Source organism: Prionailurus viverrinus, chromosome A3 (genome assembly GCF_022837055.1).
Source record: "Prionailurus viverrinus isolate Anna chromosome A3, UM_Priviv_1.0, whole genome shotgun sequence".
Lineage (NCBI taxonomy): Eukaryota > Metazoa > Chordata > Mammalia > Carnivora > Felidae > Prionailurus > Prionailurus viverrinus.
In genome coordinates, this window is record NC_062563.1 from 88465582 (window position 1) to 88489296 (window position 23715).

General features: G+C 39.0%; 1 protein-coding gene and 1 pseudogene across 10 annotated transcripts in view; both read left to right on the forward strand.

Annotated features, from left to right (window-relative positions):
- The window catches only part of ZNF638 (zinc finger protein 638), a 138066-nt gene that overhangs the window by 41144 nt on the left and 73207 nt on the right, over nt 1–23715 (forward strand). The window contains exon 1 of one of the 10 annotated variants that reach the window (XM_047851997.1): nt 10927–11027. The exons of 8 other annotated variants lie outside the window; for them this stretch is intronic. The gene's annotated coding sequence lies outside the window, so the exon portion shown is untranslated. Of the gene's footprint in view, nt 1–10926; nt 11028–23715 lie in introns of those variants that run through there. One more of the 10 variants, XM_047851998.1, reaches the window with a different exon arrangement.
- LOC125162949 (ATP synthase F(0) complex subunit C3, mitochondrial-like) lies at nt 2753–3121 on the forward strand (annotated as a pseudogene).

Consider the following 23715-nt stretch of genomic DNA (forward strand, 5'->3'; position numbering starts at 1 on the left):
ATAAGAAAGGGCCAAGCCATTTTCTAGAATGGCTGTACTATTTTGGATTCACACTAGCAATGTATCATATTACCTACTGCCTCTTCCAGAGCTAATTAAATTAGGGATAAGTGCCTTAGCCAAAATGTATGTTCTATTAGTCAGACCAGTGACTTATGAATGGACTAGTATGAGAATGCTGCAAAAGGGGACAAAGGGACCCAAACAAATCTGAATCTGAGATTTACAGAAAGAAGAGAAGCAGAAGCTAAGGTCAGAGGGGAAGCAGAAACCTAGAAATACTGAGTCATCTGTATGGTAGACTTATTTAAGTAGGGAACAACAGTTGCCTGTGTCAGAGGGCATGAGGAGATGACAAAGTCAGCAGAGCTGCTGTTACTGGGTCATGAATGATGAGAAGTTCATATTCTATTGCTCTTTGAGACCTGGCTTTCCAGTAGCAGAGCTGGAGGCTCTGTCCTTTTGTTTGTTTGTTTGTTTTCTGTGCAGCTTTAAAATAAACTCTCATAAGTTATAGAAGGAACCTTTAATGTAAAAGCTTTACTGAGACATGATTCACATATGAATTCAATGGATATCATCCATTGAAAGTGACCATTTGGTGGTTCTTAGTATATTCATAGAGTTCTACACAGCTATCACCACAATCAACATTAGAAAGACTTCCATCACTCTAGAAAGAAATTTCAGGGGCACCTAGGTGGCTCAGTCAGTTAAGCAAACGACTCTTGATTTCAGCTCAGGTCATGATCTCACAGTTCATGCGTTCCAGCCCCATATCAGGCTCTGTGCTGATAGTGTAGAGCCTGCTTGGGATTCTCTCTCTCCCTCTCTCCCTGCTCCTCCCTCACCCACGTTTCTCTCTCTCAATCTCTCTCTCTCTCTCTCTCTCTCTCTCTCTCAAAATAAATAAACCAAAAGAAAAAAAAACTAAAGGAATTAAAAACAAAACAAAACAAAACAAAACAAATAAAATAAAATAAAAAGAAACTCCATATCCCCAGCCAAACAAACTTTTTTATCATGGGGACCATGTGCAGTTCCTGATTGTTCCTGAGTAACAGGTTTCCATTCCCTGCAAGTCCATGAAAGTCTTCAAATAAGACAATCACAGCTTATTGCAGGAGCCAAGTATCAACCCACTCTATTGAAATGACAAAGCCTACCTCCGACATGTGATTGTTCATTCTGTTTCTGAGTATGACTCTCACAGGGCTCTGTGTGATGTGTGATGTTCTCTTCCCCCAGGTGGTAAGTATATGTGACAACAAATTGCTAGCAATCTCATTTTCTCAGTGTTGGGTGTCATGTGTTCAGCCATGTCAATAATCCTAGGTTGGGAATCCCACCCTTGCTAATGGGGTGACTAGGAAGAAAATAAAACAAGGTATTCAATAACATATTTGAGCAGGCAGAAGAAAAAATCAACACCCTTGAAAATATTTAATTGAGATTATCCAGTCAGAGGAGCACAAAGGAAAAAGAATGAAGAAAAATGAACAGAGCCTAAGAGATATGTGGGACACCATCACACATACCAGAGTATGTGTAATAGGAGTCCCAGAGAGAGAGAGAGAGAGAGAGAGAGAGAGAGAGAGAAGGAGAGAGAAAAACAGGGAAGAAAGACTTTCTGAGGAAATAATATACAAAGACTTTCCAGATTTGGTGAAAGATGTGAAACTACACATCCAAAAAGTTCAATGAACTAAAAGTTCAATTTATCCTAGCAGGATAAATTCAAAGAGATCCACATACAGATATAGTATAGTCAACCTGTTTGAAGACAAAGAATCTTGAAAACAAGGGAGAATGGACTTATCTTGTACAAGAGAGCCCCAGTAACAATGACAACCAATTTCTCTTTGCAAATCGTGTTGGCCAGAAGGCAATAGAATGACATATTTAAAGTGCTAAAACATGTGGTACCTGGCTAGCTCAGTCAGTAGAGCATGTGATTCTTGATCTTGGGGTTGTGCGTTCAAGCCCCATGTTGGGTATAGAGATTACTTAAAAATAAAAAAACTAAAAAAGCCTTTTTAAAAAACATTTCTTATTTATTTTTGAGAGAAAGAGAAAGAGAGAGAGAGAGAGAGAGAGAGAGAGAGCGAGAGAGCAGGAGAGGGGCAGACAAAGAGGAGAGAGAATCCAGGGCAGGCTCTGCACTGTGAGCATAGAGCTCAACATGGGGCTCAGACTCTTGAACTGTGAGATCATGACCTGAGCCAAAATTCAAGAGTCGGCCACTTAACCAACTGACTCACCCAGGTACCCCTAAAAATAAAAAATAAAAAATAAAAAAACTTTAAAAGAATACAAAGTGCTAAAGGAAAAAAGTATCAACCAAGAATTCTGTATCTGGTCAAACTATCCTTCAAAAATGAAAGAGAACCACACTCCTTTTTTTTTTTTCTTAATTTTTTTTAACGTTTTTATTTATTTTTGAGACAGGGAGAGACAGAGCATGAACAGGGAAGGGTCAGAGAGAGGGAGACACAGAATCTGAAACAGGCTCCAGGCTCTGAGCTGTCAGCACAGAGCCCGACGCAGGGCTCGAACTCATGGACCGAGAGATCATGACCTGAGCCGAAGTCAGCCGCTTAACTGACTGAGCCACCCAGGCGCCCGGAACCGCACTCCTTTGACCTCTGAAATAGCCACTGCCACCGCCTTCCAGGAAGAGAAGAAGTGGGAGAGGAACTTAAGTTGCCTGTCACCCAAGTCTTCTAGTTGTGCTGCCTGCAAAGAGTATAGTATGTTCATCTGTGCCAAGCCTGCCTGCACCTCTCCTCTAATCCAAGCTGGATCCAGAATTGCATCCAGACCAATTTCTGCATCAGTGTTATCTTGAGAGAAGAGGGCTTTACAGTATTTAATGGCAGCACAGAATGGTGTTTTAGCTAATCCAGTGGGAGTTTCACGCCAGTGCAATCAGAGAGACATTGATACTATTAGCAAATTTATTGGTGCAGGTGGTGCAACAATAGGAGTAGCAGTTTCTGGTGCTGGTGTTGGAATAGTATTTGGCAGCCTTCTCATTGGTTATGCCAGAACCCCTCACTTGAATCAGCAGCTGTTCTCATATGCTCTCCTTGGACTTGCCTTGTCTGAAGCTTTTGTTTGATGGTCCTTTCTTAATTTTATTTTCCATGTATGAGAAATTACTGCTTGAAATGTTGTCCCTCATATTAATTATGGATGTAATTCTGTGTATCTTACAGTGACTCCAAAACCTATAGTGCTGGTGCCACGGAAATGTCCATTACAAGTTTCCCCCACTGTCTGAAAGTAGAGCATTCCTATGAAATATTTCTTAAGCCAAAATGGTATAAAGTGAAGAGTGTCCCCCGCTTTCTGAAAATTGTGTTACACTGCTGTTTTTTATGAAAGATCTACATTGGTACCTGTTTTAGCTGTTTCTTCTGCCAGTTCAGATCTATTCTTGAACCCTTCTAGTGAACTTGTTATTTTAGTTATTGTACTTTTTACCTCCATATTGTCCATGTGGTTCTTTGAAAAAGTTATTCCTCTATCTTTATTGACATTCTCTATTTGCTGCAACATGTCATACATTTTATTTACTTCTTTTAGCATGGCTCCCTCTAGTTCTTCTATTTCTTTTTTTTTTTCAGATTTTATTTTTTATTACTTTTTAAAATGTTGATTTATCTTTGAGAAAGAGAGAGAGAGAGAGAGAGAGAGAGCAAGGGAGGGGCAGAGAGAGGGGGACACAGAATCTGAAGCAGGCTCCAGGGTCTGAGCTGTCAGCAGAGCCCAACGCAGGGCTCGAAACCACAAACCATGAGATCAAGACTTGAGCGGAAGTTGGACACTTAACTGAGCCTCCCACGCGCATCTCTACCAATACATTTCTAATAATTATTATTAAGTCTTTGTGTGTTAAATCCTATATCTGAACCTTGTCACAGGCAGTTTCTGTTGTCCTATCTTATTGTGTAGGAGTCACACATTCTTGTTTCTTTGTATGTCTTGTAAATTTTTGTTGTTGAAAACTGGACATTTTAGGTACCATGTAGCAAATCTAGATCCTGATTATCTCTCTCTTGGGACTTATTTTTCTTGTTGTTTGGTTGGTTGTTTGTCTAATAACTTAAACAAACTATTTAGTGAAGCCTATTGTCCCTTCAATGCGCAACCTCTGTTCTTGCTCCTCAGAGAATACAGCCGTGGATAGGCACAAGTTACTCTGGGATGACAGTGTTTTAGCAGAGCTCTCTTTGACAGTCTCTTTTCCTGATCTCTCTGTTAAGCTAAGCTGTCTGCTTCTGTTAGTATTTAAAATCCCTTCCCTTTTGGGCGTCTCAGCAGGCTCTTTGCATGTTCTTATGACATGGAACCTGGCTTTTCCTGCTGTAAGTAATCCAAAAGAGAGAAGGGAAAGTCAGGTGGAAGGTATCCTCTTTATGGCTTACCCTTAGAAGTCACATAGCATCCCTTCCACCACATTTTATTTATTAGAAACAATATGATAAGTCTGACCTGGGCATTCAGTGAGTGCGGAATTAGGCTCTACCTTGTGAAGTGAATCATATCAAAGAACCAGTGGATATATTTAGGAAAAACTTTTTTTTTTGGTTTATTTGGTTTATTTGGTTTTTTAAGTTTATTTATTTTTGAGAGATAGAGAGCAGGGGATGGACAGAGAGAGAGGGAGAGAGAATCTGAAGTGCTGTCAGTGCAGAGCCTAACACGGGGCTCAAACTCACAAACTGCAAGATCATGACCTGAGCCAAAGTTGGACGTTCAACTGACTGAACCACCCAGGAACCCTTAGAAAGCACCTTAATAAGAAGAGGCAAACTGGGACACCTGGGTGGCTTAGTCGGTTGAGTGTCCAAGTTCGGCTCAGGTCATGTGGTTCATGGGTTTGAGCCCCACATGGGGCTTGCTGCTGTTGGTGAAGAGCACGCTTTGGATCCTCTGTCCCTGTCTCTCTGCCCCTCCCCTGCTCATGCTCTCTGTCTCTCAAAAGTAAACATTTAAAACACACCTTATAGTCTGGCAAAACGAGGCAAAATTCAAATATCAGTAAGACCCAACTTTTGTTGATGTTTATGTTCTTTAGCAGGGCATGATATGGCTCTGGGGTTTCTCAGACTTTCATCATGGTTCTGTGTCTATCTCAATCATTAGATTTTGATTCTAAAGATATATGGAGCGTAGAGGTGCCCTGGGTGGCTCAGTTGGTTGAGTGTCCAACTCTTGATTTTGGCTGAGGTCATGATCCCAGGGTCATCGGATTGAGCCCCATGTTGGGCTCTGTGCTGAGTATGGAGCCTGCTTAAGATTCACTCTCTGTCTCTGTCTCTCTCTCCATCTGTACCTCTCCTCAACTCATGTGTTCTCTCTCTCTTTCTAAAATAAATATAAATACATACATACATACATACATACATACATACATACATACATAAAGTAAAGACATATAGAGGGCAATTATTGCCCCCAAATCCCATTTTTTACAACACTTGCACTTGAGATGAGATGGTGATGAGATTCTTTATGTCATTTAGACAAAGTCCCATGCATGTTAACAAATCACAGGAAAAAGCTTGGGATGACTATTCTTTTTTCTAATCCTTTCAGGCATTGAGCTGTGACTGTGCTGAGCAGGCGGAAGGTGCACAGTGGCTAGAGCTGCTCAGTACTTGTATGGCCAATCAGAAAGCAGTGTGGGTAACAAAAGGGGTGGAGGATTGTGGACAAGAGCGATGGTCAGAAGAGGATGTGGAGTAAAAACGACTTTTTTTCTGTCAGGAATGCTGACATTTTTAGATGGGAATGTGAATTTCTGCAAGTGGTCCAAGGTAGCTAAAAGGTATAAAAGCATGGAGTAGTGTGGATATAGTAGATTCTAAAATTAAAAAAATTTTTTTTTTCTTAGGAATGCCAAAAATATTCATGAACATCTTTTAGTTTACAGGAGATTTCCAGATTCACATCTTATGGGCAAGCTAATCTAGTCCCTTCCCTTACCCCTTTTTATGGTAAGGAAACCAAAATCCAGTGAGGTTAGTATCGGAGCAGGGCTAGAAAGGAAACTTTTGTGATTCCTAATCCAATATGTATTCAGTGTTCTGTATAGCCATAAGTGGCTTATCAAGATTTGCATGATCTGATCCCTTATACTTCTCTATCCTTATCTTGTCCTTCCTCTGTATCATTCCACCTCAGCTGTGCTGGCCTTCTAGTTATTCCTCAAACATACCCAATGTGCTCCTGTCACAGGGCCTTTGCACTTGATGTGTCCTGTTGGAAACCTCTTCTTCCAGATATCTGAATGACTTTCCCTCACTCTTCCCTTATATCTCTGCTGTCACTTTACCAGAGAGGACTTCCCTGGTGACCATATCTAAAGCATTATCCAGCCACTGCTTTATCATTTTTCCCTTACTTACTTTATTTCCCTTACTTTACGTTATCACATTATATATTCTTTGTTTATTATTTCTTTCCACTAAAACGCTGTGAAAGCAGGTACCTGATTTTTCTTGACTACTGTATCCTCCAGTATTTAGAGTAGTGGCACAGAGTAAGTATTCAATGTAATGAAAGTCAGTTTGTCATGCCTTTGTTCAAAAGCTTCCCATCTCTTCACCAAAAGGTGAAGAAGTAAAAACCAAAGGCCTTGAGATGGTCTTTGTCATGGACTGAATTGTGTCCTCCCAAATTCATATGTTGAAGTCTTAACCCCAGTATGCCTCAGAGAATATGACAGTAGTTGGAGATAGGACCTTAAAGGGTAATTACAGTTAAATGAAGTCATGTGAGTGGGCCCTAATCCAATATTACTGGTGTCCTTATAAGAAGAGGTTAGAGACACTAGAGATGTATATGCATAGAAGAAGCCCATGTGAAGACACAGAAAGAAATTGGCCAACTGCAAACCAAGGAAAGAAGCCTAAGGAGAAACCAAACTTGTCTATACCCTGATCTTGGACTTCTAGCCATCAAATATGTGAGAAAATAAATCTGTTGTTTAAGCCACCCAGCCAGTGATATTTTGGTAATGGCAACCACAGCAGACTAAAATAGCCTGGTTCCCCTCCACCTCATCTCCTGTGTCCCCTCTTACTCATGCTATTGCAACTTCTTTGGCTTTCTTGCAGTTTCTCAAGTATGCCAAGATGGCCTTCACCACAAGAATTTTTGTATTTTATGTTCACCTTTCCTAGGCTGCTCTTCCTCCCAGATTTCTCTAGTGCTTATTTATACACTTCAGTCAGTTTTCTGCTCACATGCTGCCTTCTTAGTCATGCCTTTTTTTTTTAAGTGTATTTATTTATTTTGACAGAGAGGGAGAGAGAGAGAGTGAGCGCGTGCTTGTGCACAAGTGGAGGAGGGGCAGAGAGAGAATCCCAAGCAGGCTCTATGCTGACAGCATGGAGCCAACATGGAGCTTGAACTCACAAGCCATGAGATCATGATGACCTGAGCCAAAATCAAGAGTTGGGTGCTTAACTGACTGAGCCACCCAGTGGCCCCATGCTTTTTTTTTTTTTTAAAGAAGTTTGTTTGCTTATTTATTTCAGAAGTAATCTCTATACCTACCCAACGTGGGGCTCGAACTCATGAACCTGAGATCAATGTTGGATGTTCTATTGACTGAGCTAGCCAGCCACCCCTGGGTCATGCTTTCTTGACCATCCTATTTAAATCACAGCTTCTGTTACTTCCTTATTCCCTCTGTCCTGATCTTCCTTGGTTTTCTCCAAAGCAAGTACCAATCTGACATACCATATATATTCTTGTTTATTGTGTGTCTCCCCCATCTAGGCTGTATATGCCATGAGGGCATGAGTTAGTGTTGCCTTCTGGTTTGTCACTGACTCTTTGGTGCCAGAAGAGTTCCTGGAACAGAGGAGGACCTCAAATAATAACCTCAGTTAATGAATGTTAAAAACGGTCCTGGAATATAGGTAGACAGATAAGTAAGACAGACTAGAAGGTCCATGAATCCATTTTATATACGGGAACTTACTCCTTTGTTGTTTGTTTTTTAAAGGAAAGAGCCATTTCAGTGAAGGGGGAAGAAAGTATCATTTTTTAAAATATCTGGAAACTTCATGATTTAATATATTTGGAAGAAAATAAAGTTAGATCTTCATATCAGAAAAAGAATAAATGTTAGATAAAATATATCTAACTGCAAAAAATAAAATTATGAAATTGTAAACAAAAATTTAGCAAGTTTAGGAGAATTTTTGTATAATTCCTGGGTGTGTATGCTTCTGGGGAGTAGAGTGAGGTTTCTTAGACAGAAAGAATACTCAGAAGTCATAAGAGAAAAGATAGATTTGATTACATTTAAAATTTACAATGGCAAAAGATACTCAGAAAGAAAATATATACCTATTTGACAAAGGGTTAATGTTCCTTCTATACTAAGAATTACCTCCTAATACAAAAGAGACAATCAGCTCATTAGAAATATAAGCAAAGAATATTAGAAGGATTTTTTTTAAAGTTTATTTTTGAGAGAGAGAGAGAGAGAGAAACAGAGCATGAACAGGGGAGGGGCAGAGAGAGAAGGAGACACAGAATCTGAAGCAGGCTCCAGGCTCTGAGCTGTCAGCACAGAGCCCAACATGGGGCTCCAGTTCACAGACCACAAGATCATGACCTGAGCTGAAGTAGGACACTTAACTGACTGAGCCACGCAGGCGCCCCCGAAGGATTTTTTTTAAAGGAGGAAACTCACATGGCCGGTAGATACGAAAGGAGGTCAATAACTTCATACACACATGAACACACACACACATACACACACATTTTTACTCATTCATTTTGTAATAAAAGTATACACTAATTTTTCTACTGTGTGTCAAGTATTATTATAGGCATTGGAGATAAAGCAGTGAAGAAAACAGGCAAAATATCGAACATCATGGAGCTTATGTTCTAGTGGACAGAGATAAGAAGCAATAAGAAATAAATTATATGGTATGTTAGGTGTAAGTGCTGTAGAAATAAGTAAAAAATGTAAGGGGACAACATAAAAGAAAAAGGAATTTACAAGATTATTTTGCCCAATTCTAAGGAAATGAATTTGGAAACCCAGATAAAATGGATGTTTTTTTGTTTTTTTTAATTTTTTTTTTTCCAACGTTTATTTATTTTTGGGACAGAGAGAGACAGAGCATGAACGGGGGAGGGGCAGAGAGAGAGGGAGACACAGAATCGGAAACAGGCTTCAGGCTCTGAGCCATCAGTCCTGAGCCTGACGTGGGGCTTGAACTCACCGACCGCGAGATAGTGACCTGGCTGAAGTCGGACGCTTAACCGACTGCGCCACCCAGGCACCCCAAAAATGGATGTTTTTCTAGGAGAATTAAATTGCCAAAATGATTGGGGGGGGGAAGAAATTATAATCAAATTATATATCATAAAACATCTAGATATAGATATATATAAATCTTTAATGTAGCAGTGTAACTATTGGGATTCTAGCCTATAAAAATAAAAATATCAGTGGGTAAGGCTGTTTATATACAGCAATGTTTGTAGTATCCAAAAGATTGAAAACAACTTCATTGTCAACAACACGTTGAATAATTGATAATGGAGCCATACTGTGAATATTATCTATTTAAGAAAGAGGACCTATATTGTTTATTTGGAGAAATGTCAGTAATCAGAGAAGGAAATAGCAGGTTAATGTGTAAGTTTTTGGCAAAAAAGAAAAAGAACATTTCCCGTTACATGCAAATAATATGTTTGTGTATGTTTGTATGAATATACAGAAATGTATGGAAGGAAACACTTCAAGACTCAATATTAGTTATTTGGAGTTGGCGTGTTGGCTTTTTTTTTTTTTGGTTTGTTTCCTCTACCAGGATATTTAGTTTGAAATAAAAAGTGGTTAAATATAGTTTGTAAAAAAGACTTTTCTTTCATCTTTTTCTGTGCTTATTTTATTTTTATTTATTAAAAAAATTTTAATGCTTTTTTTTGAGAGAGAGAGAGAGAACGCGAGCGCGCGTGAGAGCATGGTCGCAGAGGGGCAGAGAGTGAGGGAGACCCAGAATCTAAAGCAGTCTCCAAGCTCTGAGCTGTCAGCTCAGAGCCCCATGTGGGGCTGGAACGCAGCAACCACAAGATTGTGAGCCAAAGTCGGACACTTAACCGAATGAGCCGCTTAGGCCCCTCTCTATGCTTATTTTAATGTTAATAAAAGAAACGCATCTGCTGGCTGCTAGGTAAAACTGACGCATGAGACGTGGGGCAGGTGGTGTGATTTGTGTGGTATCCTAGGTGAGACTTCTGAGTTTTACCAGATTTTGCCCAACCATTGAGCTTTTATGTTGGTGTAGTAGAGTGAATTAAGTTACTCAAGTTCTCTCAACCCCAAGTTTTTTCATCAGTTAAACGAAGGTTAAAAATATCTAACACACAGGTAGGTTATTTTTATTGTGGAATGACACATGAAAGGATTTTTCGAGCGTTAAGCTTTCAGCTTAATAAGCTTCAAATCAGTTCTAATTTCCTGATATTTTCAGTGGCTGTGATACCCATCACATCATTGCTAGGGATGCAAAAATAGATTTAAGGCAGGAACATAAAGGCAGGAAAATCTTAACCATACAAAGCACTATGATATCCAGTGCGAAATGAGTATTACTGAAGCCAAAAATGGCCAGGGAAGACTTCACGGAGGCGAGACAACACAGATCTTAAAGGTTGCGCAAGATTTGGATGGGACAAGCACAGAGCGGTCAGAGGCAACGATACACTGGGTGCTTGAGAACACGGTGGACTCCTGGAACGCCACACGCGAGAGCGCCCCCTTCCGGAACCAAGCTCCGCTGGCTCCTTTCTTTTGCCTCCCGGCGAGCGCGGTGCTGGCGGTACGCAGGCGCCGGGAGCAGATGAGGGCTCGCAAAGGCTCGATAGACGCGCATGCGTGCAGCTCTCTGGAGGCGGTAGCTTCTTCGGCGTCGAGACTGGAGGCTGAGTGCTAAACTGTGTGGGGCGCAAATGGGATCCGGCTGTTAGTCGGGTAGGCATAGGTAGGACCGCTGCCTTGTGGGGAATAGGGGGCTGGAAGGCGGGAACCCATAGCGTGGGGGTCCTGAGCCTTTCCTGTGAGATCCGGGCCGACTATTGTATCTGTGTCGCAGCGGCTGCGCACAAAATGGCGGCGGGCCGGCGGCGGGGGCGGGAGGAGGTTGGGGGACCCCCGGGATGAGAAGGAAAGCTTGGCTGCCCCGCTACCGCGTCCGTTCACCTTGCTGCCCCGGAGGGCCGGGTCGGGCACCCGTGCTAGGACATTGCTTCTGGAAGAGCCGCCCGACGCCGTTGCATTGGGCCGAGGAACAAGAACAGCCCTTTGGCAGCGCCGTGGCGGCCCCTTCCCCATCGGCGCAGGGCCTGCCGAGGCCGCGCCGGGCCTGACAGCCAGAGGAAGCGGTGGTGCGGGAGCACCGACGAGGGAGTAACCTTTCCCGTCGGGCCTTGAAGAGAGGCGGTGGAGCTTGAGCTGAGCCCTGTGGCGAGCGACGTTATGCAAGGAGCGTGGAGAGAACATGTTTGTGTTTGGGGCTGGGGAAGGGGGAGTTGGGATGAAGGGAGAATGTTAGATCCAGCGGCTTTTGCTGGTTGCTGTTTCCGCCTTTCGCGGGTATGAAAGCAAAGAAAATGTCACCTCTGTGCGGGATACGGGGAACCATAAATGATTCTGATACTTATTTACAAATTTCTCAAAGGAATCGCGAATACGGATCTTTAGTGGTTTACTTGTGTGTGATTCCTAGGCTCAGTCCCCTTCTGTTAAAGGTGGGGGGAGAATGTATACCACACAGTTGGATCCTTGAGGACGTTTTGAACAGATCTTTTGTTGTTTGAGATGATTGCGAACGAGGGAGACTTTTGTTAGTACAAAATCTTTAATTGAACTAGACAGTGACGGCTGCCTCAAGCTAATTTTTCTTAATCTTAAACATTTACTCTAGGGTGAAGTTGGGGGCGGGGAGGGTAAAACCCTAATTTAATCTGAAGGATTTCTGAAGCAAAACTTGTTACCAGGATCTGGCAACTTAAGTTGATTCAAATTCTTTTTCTAACCGGCTTTAGAATCGTGCACGAAAAAATTTATTCGTTTTTATCCTTCATCTGTTGTAAAGGGTTGACTTACATGTCAGGGATATTTGCTGACTCAAATTTGCAGTTAGAATTGAAAAATCGGAAAAATTAATTTGTAAAAAAAGGTTAATGAAACTTATACAGAAAAATAAATGCATACTTTACATTTTTCCAGCATAGTTTTAATTTTATTAGGCATTCTAGACTTTTTTAATGTTGCATTCTTTTCTTTCAATATGACAACATTTCATATACATTTTATTTTGTATCCCCATACTCTGTAATATGCACTTTTAAGTGATGTGGACTCCAACACGTTAATACGGTAAAAATATGCTGGGCCGTTCCCTGCTTGGTTATTGGAATCTAGTTCAGAAAAAGGTAAAACATTTGGAAGAAAATCACAAAATCTCATTGGTTCCTATTAACTAGTTTCAGAATGTTTTTATTAGTGTTACATATATGTTACCTTGAATATTGGTTATATTTTAGTCTTGTAATCTCTTCTTTTTGTGTCTTGGAGAGTGTGTATAGCGGATACTCTTGTTTAAAAAAAAAGCTTATTATAGTCGGTGATCAGTTTGTATTTCAGGGCTGTCCTAAAGATTTTCTCTTGGGAGCTTTTCAGAGGTGATCTCTGGAAATTTTCTTTTTATGTAGTGAAAGAAAATGAGAGATAATTTAGTGAAAAGAGAATAGGCTTTGGAATCAGATCTGGATTCAAATCCCTGTTTTTTTCTTACTGTATGTGTAAGATTTTGGATAAGTTATTTTAGTCTTACTTAACTTTTGTTTTCTTATCTGTAAAATGGTGATAATACTACTTCCTGCTTGGGATTGTTGTGAGAATTGAGTGAGATCGTTAGCTGTTACTTTTATTACAAGTTTTTCAGTCTTAAGGAAGCATCTTTTGTTTGAAGATTGTTTCCTGGGATATTCCCTTTTAGTTAAAAAGAGGCTTAAAAGAATTCAGATTAAATTGATAGAATTTTGGAGCTGAAAAATCAGCTAATCTTTCATTAAAATATTTGGTGTATCTATAAATTTTATATATGCCTCTCTTGTAACCACTTATATTGTTGATTGTTTATCTTCGTATCTGTCCCAGTGACTGGTATGTATTCAGTACTCATGTGTTGAGTGAATGAACTCAGCTGGTACTCGCTAGAGCCTGGGTAAGATCCTGAGCCTTTGGAGTCCAAATTGTGTTCTTTCTAACATGACTTGACTTAATGTGTACCAGTGAAAGTTTGAATAAATCTGTCCAAATTCTTCATAACATGCTTTAGATACTAAGAATTAGTGCTTCCAGTATGAGTACCCAGTGACATAGTTTGGGCTGTTTGGACTGTTTTGCAAGGAAAGAGCAGCTACTGAATGTTGACATGTAGTGGTTTCGACCTCCTGCACGTTGAAAGTAATTGTTTGTGGTCAAAGCCAATAAGCCCCTGTTTGTATTCAACTTTACTTTTTTATTACTTCAACTTTGTTTACTGTAGTCTGAAATTTGTGGCTGAGAATGAAAATGGACAATAGGTATATGAAAGATACGACAGTAATGGAAAGGAAGAAGGTGAGGTGTAGAAATAAAACATAGCTATAATAATGATCAGTGAGGGTCAAGAACAAGAATTTTGTAATGAGAAGAAAGTTCAGGGAGTACAGGAGAGTTTTAAGGTACACATGTTTTGATATTCATGATTACCTTGGGCACATACATTTTGGGTTATTTTCAACTCTTGAACTCCTTAAATATCAAAATAATTATTGTTCGAGTCTTTTAAGTTTTTACATTTTTTTCCTACCTGATTTCCACAGTCTTCATTTTATTAAACTTTGAGCTAATATCCTTATTGTCTTGTTGTTGAGTGAATGTTGCCAACTTCATTTTCCTTTGAATTTCTTCCCTTTGTTTAGAAAACTTTTTATTGTGGAAAATTTCAAACATGTATAAGAGAGAGTATTATGTAATGATTCACCCGTGTACCCATCTTCAATAATTGCAAGCTAATGCTCAATCATGTCTCTACCTTCCACCCTATTACTGTTTTTTTTAAAAGAATTAAAAAAAAATTTTTAATGTTTGTTTATTTTTGAGCGCGAGAGAGAGAGAGACCGACCGAGCATGAGTCGGTGAGGGGCAGAGAGAGAGGGAGACACAGAAACGAAACAGGCTCCAGGCTCCGAGCCACCACCACAGAGCTTGATGTGGGGCTCAAACTCAGGAACCATGAGATCGTGACCTGAGCCGAAATCAGGCACTTAACCTACTGAACCACCCAGGCACCCCTCTACCCTATTATTTTTAAGCAAATTCCATGTCATTCATCAGTTTATAGTTCAAAGTTTTTCTTTAAAATGCTTAGAGAAAAGCATATTTATTGCTTCTAAAGTAACAATTTCTTAATGTCAGATAGTATTCAGATTTCCCCAATTACTTCATACACCATACTCGTGGTGTATATATACATATACATACACTATATACACAGTGTATCGTTTCTATTTCAACTACTGTATTGAAATTTTCATAAGTTACCCAAGTCTTAATAAAAGAAACAGGGATTTACCTATTTCTTTTTTTTGTTTTAATTTTTTTAATGTTTATTTTTGAAAGAGGGAGAGAGACAGAGCATGAGTGGGGGAAGAGCAGAGAGAGAGGGAGACATAGAATCTGAAGCAGGCACCTAGCTCTGAGCTGTCAGAGCAGAGCTGGACATGGGGCTTGAACTCACAGACCATGAGATCATGACCTGAGCCAAAGTCAGATCCTCAACCGACTGAGCCACCCAGGCGCCCCAAGCAATCTACCGATTTCTTAAGTAAAGCATTTTGTTTGCTATCTTAACATTTTTTGAGTACCTACTGTGAGTCAGAAGGTGTAATTTCGCCAGGAGGTATAAATTGTCACATCACCATTCTGAAGTGGTATTGTTTTTATTCCTATTTTTCACATGATGAAACTGAGGCTTGAGTTAACCAGATTGCTGAGGGTCACATTTTTAGCACTCAACAGGACCAGAATTAATACATTGAGTTTAAGTTTTTAAAAAACACTATGTTACATTAGTGTTAAATTTTACTTATGGGAGTTAACCAATTTTGTATGAAGTAATTCACTGGAACCCCTCCTAGCAGGGTGGATATCTTCAGATTAGTTGAAATGTCCCCAAAGATGAGATTATTATGAATTGCATAATAGGCTGACTAATAGTCAATAGGGAGTGAGCATGATGCAGAAAAAGAAAAACAAAAATGTGTTTAGGGTTGATGCTCTTTTATCGTGTTACATGTTTTGCTTGTTTTCTGCTTGTTGCCTTACTTGCTTATGGGTTTTTTTCTTGGTATATGATTAAGGAGATAGTCCTTAGATAGTCTGGTGTTAGACTTAAAAGATTGGGTCATTAACTTATTGAATGAATTAAATCTCTGACAGAAATTCCTGTCTCTCCTTACTTCCTGTCCCTTCTTTCCCTTCTGTTGGAAGGCAGCTATGCTTACCACTATACCACCAACGCTCTTTCCCTTCTATTGTACACATACATACATGGTGATTTTTTTTCCTGAACTGTTTGGTTTGAGAGTAAGTTGCATATAGTGTACTCCTTTACCTTAGTTTATTTCCTAAGAACAGGTTGTTTTCTTTTGCTATTGCTATTTCCTCTACTGTTTCTTTTGAACTATTAGTCATAGTAATCCACCTCAATTTAATATTGATAAAATTCTTTAGTCTACCATCTTCTGATTTTGTCAGTTGGCCCAATAGTGTTCTTGATAGCAGTTTTTTTTTTCCCCCTCTCCAATACAGGACCAGTCTAGAATCAGATGATTGCATTTAATTGTCATGTCCTTTAGTCTTTTTTACTCTGGAACATTTCCATAGCCTTTCTTTGTATTCTGTGAAGTTGACGTTTCTGAAAAATATAGCTTGCTTGAAAAATATAGTTTCTTTTTCTGTTCTTTTTACTTTAAAAAAATTTTTTTTTAATGTTTATGACAGAGAGACCGAGCATGAGCGGGGGAGGGGCAGAAAGAGAGGGAGACACAGAATCCAAAGCAGGCTCCAGGCTCTGAGCTGTCAGCACAGAGCCTGACGCTGGGCTTGAACTCACCGCGAGATCACGACCTGAGCTGAAGTTGGACACTCAACCAACTGAGCCACCCAGGCGCCCCTTTTTTTTCTTTTTAATAGAACATTTCTCATTTTGGATTTGTCTGATGTTTCCTCTTGATTAGATTGAGATTATGTGTCCCTGGCCAGAAAAATCGCCTAAGTGATGCTGTGTCCCCATGGTGTCAAATCTGGAGGTACATGATGTCCATCTGTCTGCCATGGATGATAATATTGTTTGATCATATATTCAGTCAAAATGTTTGACTCCTCCCCCCCTTGAACTAATTAATTTGTGAAGACGCATTTTAAGAATATGTAAATGTCCTACTTAGCAGAATTTCCCTCTGGATTTAACATGCGTAGGTGATTCTTGTCTGAACCAATCTTTACCAATATAGTTATAAAATGAATTTTCAAGTCAGCAGTCCCTCTACATTTGCATTGATTGGTATGGAGTTATGGATTCTTGTTTTTTTCAGTGGTTTATAATTTATTGCCCAGTTTTTTTCTTGTTTTTCCTCATTTCATATTTATGTATCTTGTCTTGCACAGTGAAAGCCCTGGTTCTCAGCACTATCAAAACATTTACTTTTTTGTTTCATCCTATGATATATCTAAAGTAATTGAAGAATTACTTCACTGATGTCACTACCAAGGAAAAATCCCAAAACAAACTACTAAAAAGAGTAAGAATTTGTAGTTCTTCCCTTTCTCTTAGCTACTCTCAAACCGACGATATACATATTTAATAGTGTGTTCATAAATTACTTGAGTTAATTTTTATTCCACAGTGGCTTACGGTATTCATTTGAAAAATGTATTAGTTCGCTTTCAGTTTTAGATTTTTTCCCTTCTTCCATCCTTGTTTTAATTTTTTTTTTTAATGTTGACTGTTAACATGCTTAGGCATTTGACCAAATAGTTTAGGTATGCTTAATTGAAGATTTTGGAAACCCTGTTAGACAGAGATGTACCCTTTGGCTAGTATACTTCATGAAAACGAACAGCATAGTGGCAGGGAGGGCAGGTTATGCCTCAGAACAATTGCATCTGGGTAGTGAATGTCTTCAATATTGTATTTACCTCTTGGTCCTGCTGGCCTCTGTTATATGGGCTTTATTTTGTTTCAGTGCTTGTGCTTTCTCACTAAGGCAGTAATATATGCATTTGAGTTAAAAAAAATGTTTATTCATTTATTTTGAGAGAGGGAGAGAGAAAGAGCACGTGCAGGGGAGGGGAAGAGAGAGGGAGGGAGAGAGAGAAAATCACAGGCAGGCACTGCGCTCAGTCTCACAACTGTGAGATCATGACCTGAGCTGAAATCAAGAGCTGGATGCTTAGCCCAATGAGTCACCCAGGTGCCCGTAGTAGCATTTGTTTTTTGTTTTTAATTTTTTTAACGTTTATTTATTTTTGAGACAGAGAGAGACAGAGCATGAATGGGGGAGGGGCAGAGAGAGAGGGAGACACAGAATCTGAAACAGGCTCCTGGCTCTGAGTGGTCAGCACAGAGCCCGACGCGGGCTTGAACTCACAGACCGCGAGATCGTGACCTGAGCCGAAGTCGGATGCTTAACCGACTGAGCCACCCAGGCGCCCCCGTAGTAGCATTTGAAATTTATCGAAATTTATCAACATCCACTACTTTCCTCATTTCTAGTTTTGTTTTATTGTATTGTATTGTATTTTACATTTATTTATTTATTTATTTATTTATTTATTTATTTATTTATTTATTTATAGCGAGAGTGGGGGAGAGGGGCAGAGGGAGAGAGAATCTTAAGCAGGCTCCACACTCCACACAGAGCCTGATGCAGGGTTCCATCCCACCACCCTAGGATCATGATCTGAGCTGAAATCAAGAGTCAGACTCTCAATTGACTGAGACACCCAGGTGCCCCTCATTCTAGTTCTAAAAACAATTCCAGGAAAGATTTCTTGATTCCAGCTTGGGTCAGGAGGTTTCTCTTGGGCTAATGAATTACATTTGTTGATGCTAGCTAGCAAGGTAAGCAGGCCCACCAATGCACATGTCAGGGAGGCATCATTTACTGTGAATACAGTGTTGTCTTCACCCATTTATGTATGCAGTGCTTCAAAAAGTATATCTAATTATATTCATCCTGTTTAGCAAAAAGTCGTTTTCCTGGAAATAGTAACTATTGAATCATTGCTATATGAGGTGATTAATACTTGGTTCTTGTGGTGATCTGTTCCTAGCATTGTACGTTAGCAGGTTGAGCTTCCATTTTTTTTCAAATATGGAATCATGAGGTTTATCACTCCTTTCAAGTGGCAGTGAAGTTTGTGATGCCCTCCATGATACCAAATAATGTTTCTAATTGTCTACTCATTCTGTTTCTTTGAGTTTCCTTGAGGTACCTCATTGTGGCATTTTAATTTCGAGGGATACTCTCTATTCACACTTGTGGCACCTTTGGAGTTATGACTTGCATATCTTTTGTGAGACAGGAAGGGACAGAAAATGGTAGAAAAGAGGCTGAGTGGATCCGTATGTATGCCAGAAGAGATTAGCTGATTGACATTTAAACTGAGGAAAGCATAGAATGACACGTACTCCCTGCTGTGTTAACTGACCAGTGTAATACCTGTATTCTCAGGTGTGAAAGTGGATTTATATGTTGTGAGACCATCACTCTAACAAAATAATACCAAATGAGGTGTGTGGGTATATATATCTAGGAAAATAATGGTAGTTTATATAAACTTTATGTAAAGATTATAGAATACTAAAATGAACAAAAAGAGATTGTAGAAAACTTTTTTCTGAATGTAATGAGGGTGATTTTTCTTTATTGGGGGGTGATAATGAACACTTACTACTTTTGTATAGTTAGAAAAAGCAAAGCTATAAAATTTACATTTTACATGGAAAGATACTGAGAGGAATTATAGGTTCTAGTTATGATCTTGCAACTTAGTTCTGAGGCTTTACTTAATCTGTAAAAACTGGTATCCCCTTGCTCACAGGGTTGTTGTGAGGCTCCAGTGAGATAATGAATATTAAAAGTGTTTTGTAAACTGAAGTAGTATAAAGTTCAAGTTTGGGGTTTGATGTGCATTTTTCATTATGAATCTAGTGTAATCATTATGATGTGGCTGACTAATTCTTTTTTTAACGTTTATTTATTTTAAGAGGCGCAGAGAGAAGGGGAGAGAGAATCCCAAGCAGGCTCTGCACTATCAGCCCAGAGCCAGATGTGGAGCTCAATTTCATGAACCTCGATATCATGACCTGAGCCAAAATCAAAAGTCAGACTCTTAACCAACCACCCAGGTGCCCCCTGACTAATTTTTGATGATGCTTTTAGATTTCTGGATTTCTGATTTCTTTACCGATATCCATAAAGAAAATAAAGGATTCCCTTTCTTATGAAAGATTACATTAGAATAATAGGTAGTTCTTGATTGTCCTTGGTAATGGACATCTCAGACCTTATGGGATCTAGTGGCAATATCTTTTTAATCCATCAAGCCATTTCTTCATGCCTGCCTTGAGAACTCAGTTCCTATTAAATGTTTCTTTTCTTTTTTTTTTAATATGAAATTGTCAAATTGGTTTCCATACAACATCCAGTGCTCATCCCAATAGGTGCCCTCTTCAGTGTCCATCACCCACCCTCCACCCCACCCCCCATCAACCCTCAGTTTGTTCTCAGTTTTTAAGAGTCTCTTATGTTTTGGCTCCCTCCCTCTCTAACCTTTTTTTTTTCCTTCCCCTCCCTCATGGTCTTCTGTTAAGTTTCTCAGGATCCACATAAGAGTGAAAACATGGTATCTGTGTTTCTCTGTATGATGTATTTCACTTAGCATAACACTCTCCAGTTCCATCCATGTTGCTACAACAGGCCATATTTCATTCTTTCTCATTGCCACGTAGTATTCCATTGTGTATATAAACCACAATTTCTTTATCCATTCATCAGTTGATGGACATTTAGGCTCAAATGTTTCTAAAAGAATTTTTATGTTTGACATTTAGTTGAATATTTGTTGTGTCAGAGTGGCAGGTTTCAGTTCTTAAAAGGGCATAGAAAAGAGTTACCTGCTACTTGTCACAATAGAATTTTTTCGGGAGTTCAGATTGTTTTGTGACCAATAAATATCCTGGTTTTGAAAAAATATTAAATATAGGAAAATAAGAGTTAATTGAAAATAGTATAGTTCTAGTTTCATACAGTAAAGTTTGGTGTACTTTCCTCCCCTTCTTATCCATGCTTGTATTTACATACACAAACTTGAAAGAAATTATATCAAAATACGAATTCATTCTACATGACGGTCTTATTGGTAAGGATTTAATTTGCTACTTTTTGTTTTCTATAAAAAGCATGTTACTTATATAATCAGGAATAAAACTTACTTTAAAGAATTTATATTTAATTGCAATTTTTTCAAAGGAGTGTTAATAATTAAGAACTCAGATCTTTAAAAAAAATTTTTTTTAATGTTTATTCATTTTTGAGAGAGACAGAGCACAAGGAGGAGAGGGAGACACAGAATCAGAAGGAGGCTCCAGGCTCTGAGCTGTCAGCACAGAGTCCAACGCGGGGCTTAAACTCACAAATTGCAAGATCATGACTTGAGCCAAAGTCACTTAACCACCTGAGCCACCTGGGCACCCCAAGAACTCAGATCTTAACTCAAGTTCTTCTAAGTTAGTTTAATGATTTCATAAATTGACTATCCATAAATTACAGTAGGTGAACAAACCTGTTTATGGCTAGAGTTCAGTTACCCAGAAAATGGCATATTCTCTAATAGTTATGGTTAATAGAGTTTATATTATGTCAGGCATTTGTTCTGAGTTTTGGGGTATCACTTGTTACTTTGTATAAATTCTATGGTAGTCCCAAAACTTACAAAGTACTGTCAAATCAGTGAATTCCATTGTTGGTGAAACCACTTGAGTTTCTTTACTTCTAATAGCAGATTTGGAGAACAAGGATTTTCTTACATTTCCTGTTTTTGGGTTACAGACCAGTTTGACTTCAGACAGATGCGATGGTAATACTACATATTTATACATGTAATACTATTATACAAGTGTTTTACTTTTAACATTTTATGTTTTGTCCATATACCAATTTAAAAAATTAAAACGGGTGTGTGGGTGGCTCAGTGGGTTAAGTGTCAGACTTCAGCTCAGGTCATGATCTCGCGGTTTGTGAGTTTGAGCCCTGCAGCTGGGAGTCTGGAACCTACCTCAGATTCTGTCTCCCTCTCTCTGCCTCTCCCCCCACCCCCGTCTCTCTGTCTCTGTCTCTCTCAAAAATATTAAAAAAAAAAACAAAAAACATCTTGAAGGGTTTTGTATCTACTAGTTCATATCTGTAGGGTATGCCCTACCAAGGATGTTTAATATCATTCCTTTTTACAGCTGCAAAATATGAATATACATAGTTTATTCAACCAGTTTCCAGTCTCTGCAAACCCTTTTAACTGCAGAGGTGTGAAAAGGGAAACTTCCAGATTTTTAACTGTATTTTTTAATGTTTTTTAAAAAAATGTTTTAATGTTTATCTTAGAGCACGTGGGGGAAGGGCAGAGAGAGAGAGGGAGACACAGAATCCAAAGCAGGCTCCAGGCTCTGAGCTGGTCAGCACAGAGCCTGATGCGGGGCTTAAATCCATGAAATCATGACCTGAGCCACCTAGGCGCCCCTAACTATATTTTATCATTTTGGTTTCTCTAATTCTTAGGAAACGTTAACTCCATCTTAAAAACTGAGTGTTAGCTTTATGAAGAAAGGGATCATTTCTGGCTTAATAGCCTTGCTACTTCCTTACCTAGACCAGCATTGTCAAAGTATTAGTCAAGTGGATGAGTAACAGTTGGATTTGGAGTTACTCTGATGTATTTATTGCTAAGAAGACAGTTTCTCTAAGTTTTTTAGGAGTACCTAGCTTTTTTTTTTTTTAGATATCTCAAATGGTCTGATAGTTGATTTTGGAATTTTATCCTCCTGAATCTGTTGAAGATGGTAAATTCCTGTGCTTCATTTTGTTGTTAGCATTTGCCTTAAGTAGTTGTACCTTGAGGCATCATTGGTAGGGCTGAAGTTTAAACAAAATGAAGGGGAGAAAGTTAAGCAGCAAAGAAAAGGATGATGATTGGTAGAGCTTGCCTGTCCTTAAATTAGAGTTGAAGAAATGAGGCTTGAGAATTCTATAATTGCCAAAAGGAAGTTTATAATACCTTATAAGTAGAAAGCTTAAACTATAAATACAAGAGCCTTTTTGGTCATAACATTTTATTTGCAGTGAATGTGAGTGATAGTTTTAAGAGAAGATTAAACAATAACTTTCCTAAATGATTAAAAATGCACTTATATTTATAAAAAATTAAGCAAATGAAATACAAATATACTCCTTAAATTTCATTTACAGAGAAAATAAAAGGTTACTTAAAATTTTTTTTAACTATTGAAGATATGTGGGGCACCTGGGTGGCTCAGTTGGTTAATGGTAGCCTAAGGTGTTTGATGATTTTACATTAGTGGATTACTGTCTGAAAATGTTACTAAATGCAAACTAAGATGAAAACACACTAGATTTAGACCAGGTCTGAAATTCAGAAGGAGTCTTGGTATAAAAGAAGTATTGGCTTCAAGTTCAGAAGGATTAAATTTGTTCTTAGGAAGGAGGTTAGTTGAAGAGACCTATTGAAAGAGTGACATTTGCTTATAATGACGGATTTTCTGGGATAATCATACAGGAGAGAAACTTTCTTACCTCAAGCCATCAGCAACTCCAGGAATCAGAATGCAAAATAAATAACTATGACTAAACAAGACCCTCATTTGTCTTATCAAGAGAGAAGGGAGAACAGTCTCTTTGGGAGAACCAGGGCTGTTAATTTATTACTATATCTTATATTAGATTTCACATTGGGATTAACTGTGTATAGCAGGTCTAGTGTGTGTGTGTGTGTGTGTGTGTGTGTGTGTGTGTGTGTGTGTGTGTGTGTGTGTGTGTTTTAAGGCTCCTAAATGGAAACAAGCCAAACCTCTGCTTACTGAGAATTTAAATTTAAATTAGGAAAAGGCCTTTTTATTTTTATCTTTGTGTATATTGCACATTGTTTTGTGAATATTGAATGTTTCCGGACTGATATTCATGACTACTACACTGATGCAGATATGCCAGTTGTTTAAACACGGAAATAATTATACCAGTAAGTAGCTGCTATCCCAAGGGTGGACCTCCATTTCCCCCACTCTTTTAGTTCCTCCCTGAGGACTGCCCCCCTCTCTCAAACCCCCCTCCCCCCGCCCCGCTTTGTGCTACAGCAACTAAAAGCTTAAGGAGGGTGGAGGAAGGGGAGGGGCACAGGAACCTGGCTGCATACTATAAGTCACAATTTACTGTACTTGTTACTCATTGCTTGTTAGCAATTACTAAATATTTCAAATATCACCTCTGGGTATATGCATGAAGAAAACTCAAGTTGAGGAAGCACAAAATGAAAAGTTTTTGATA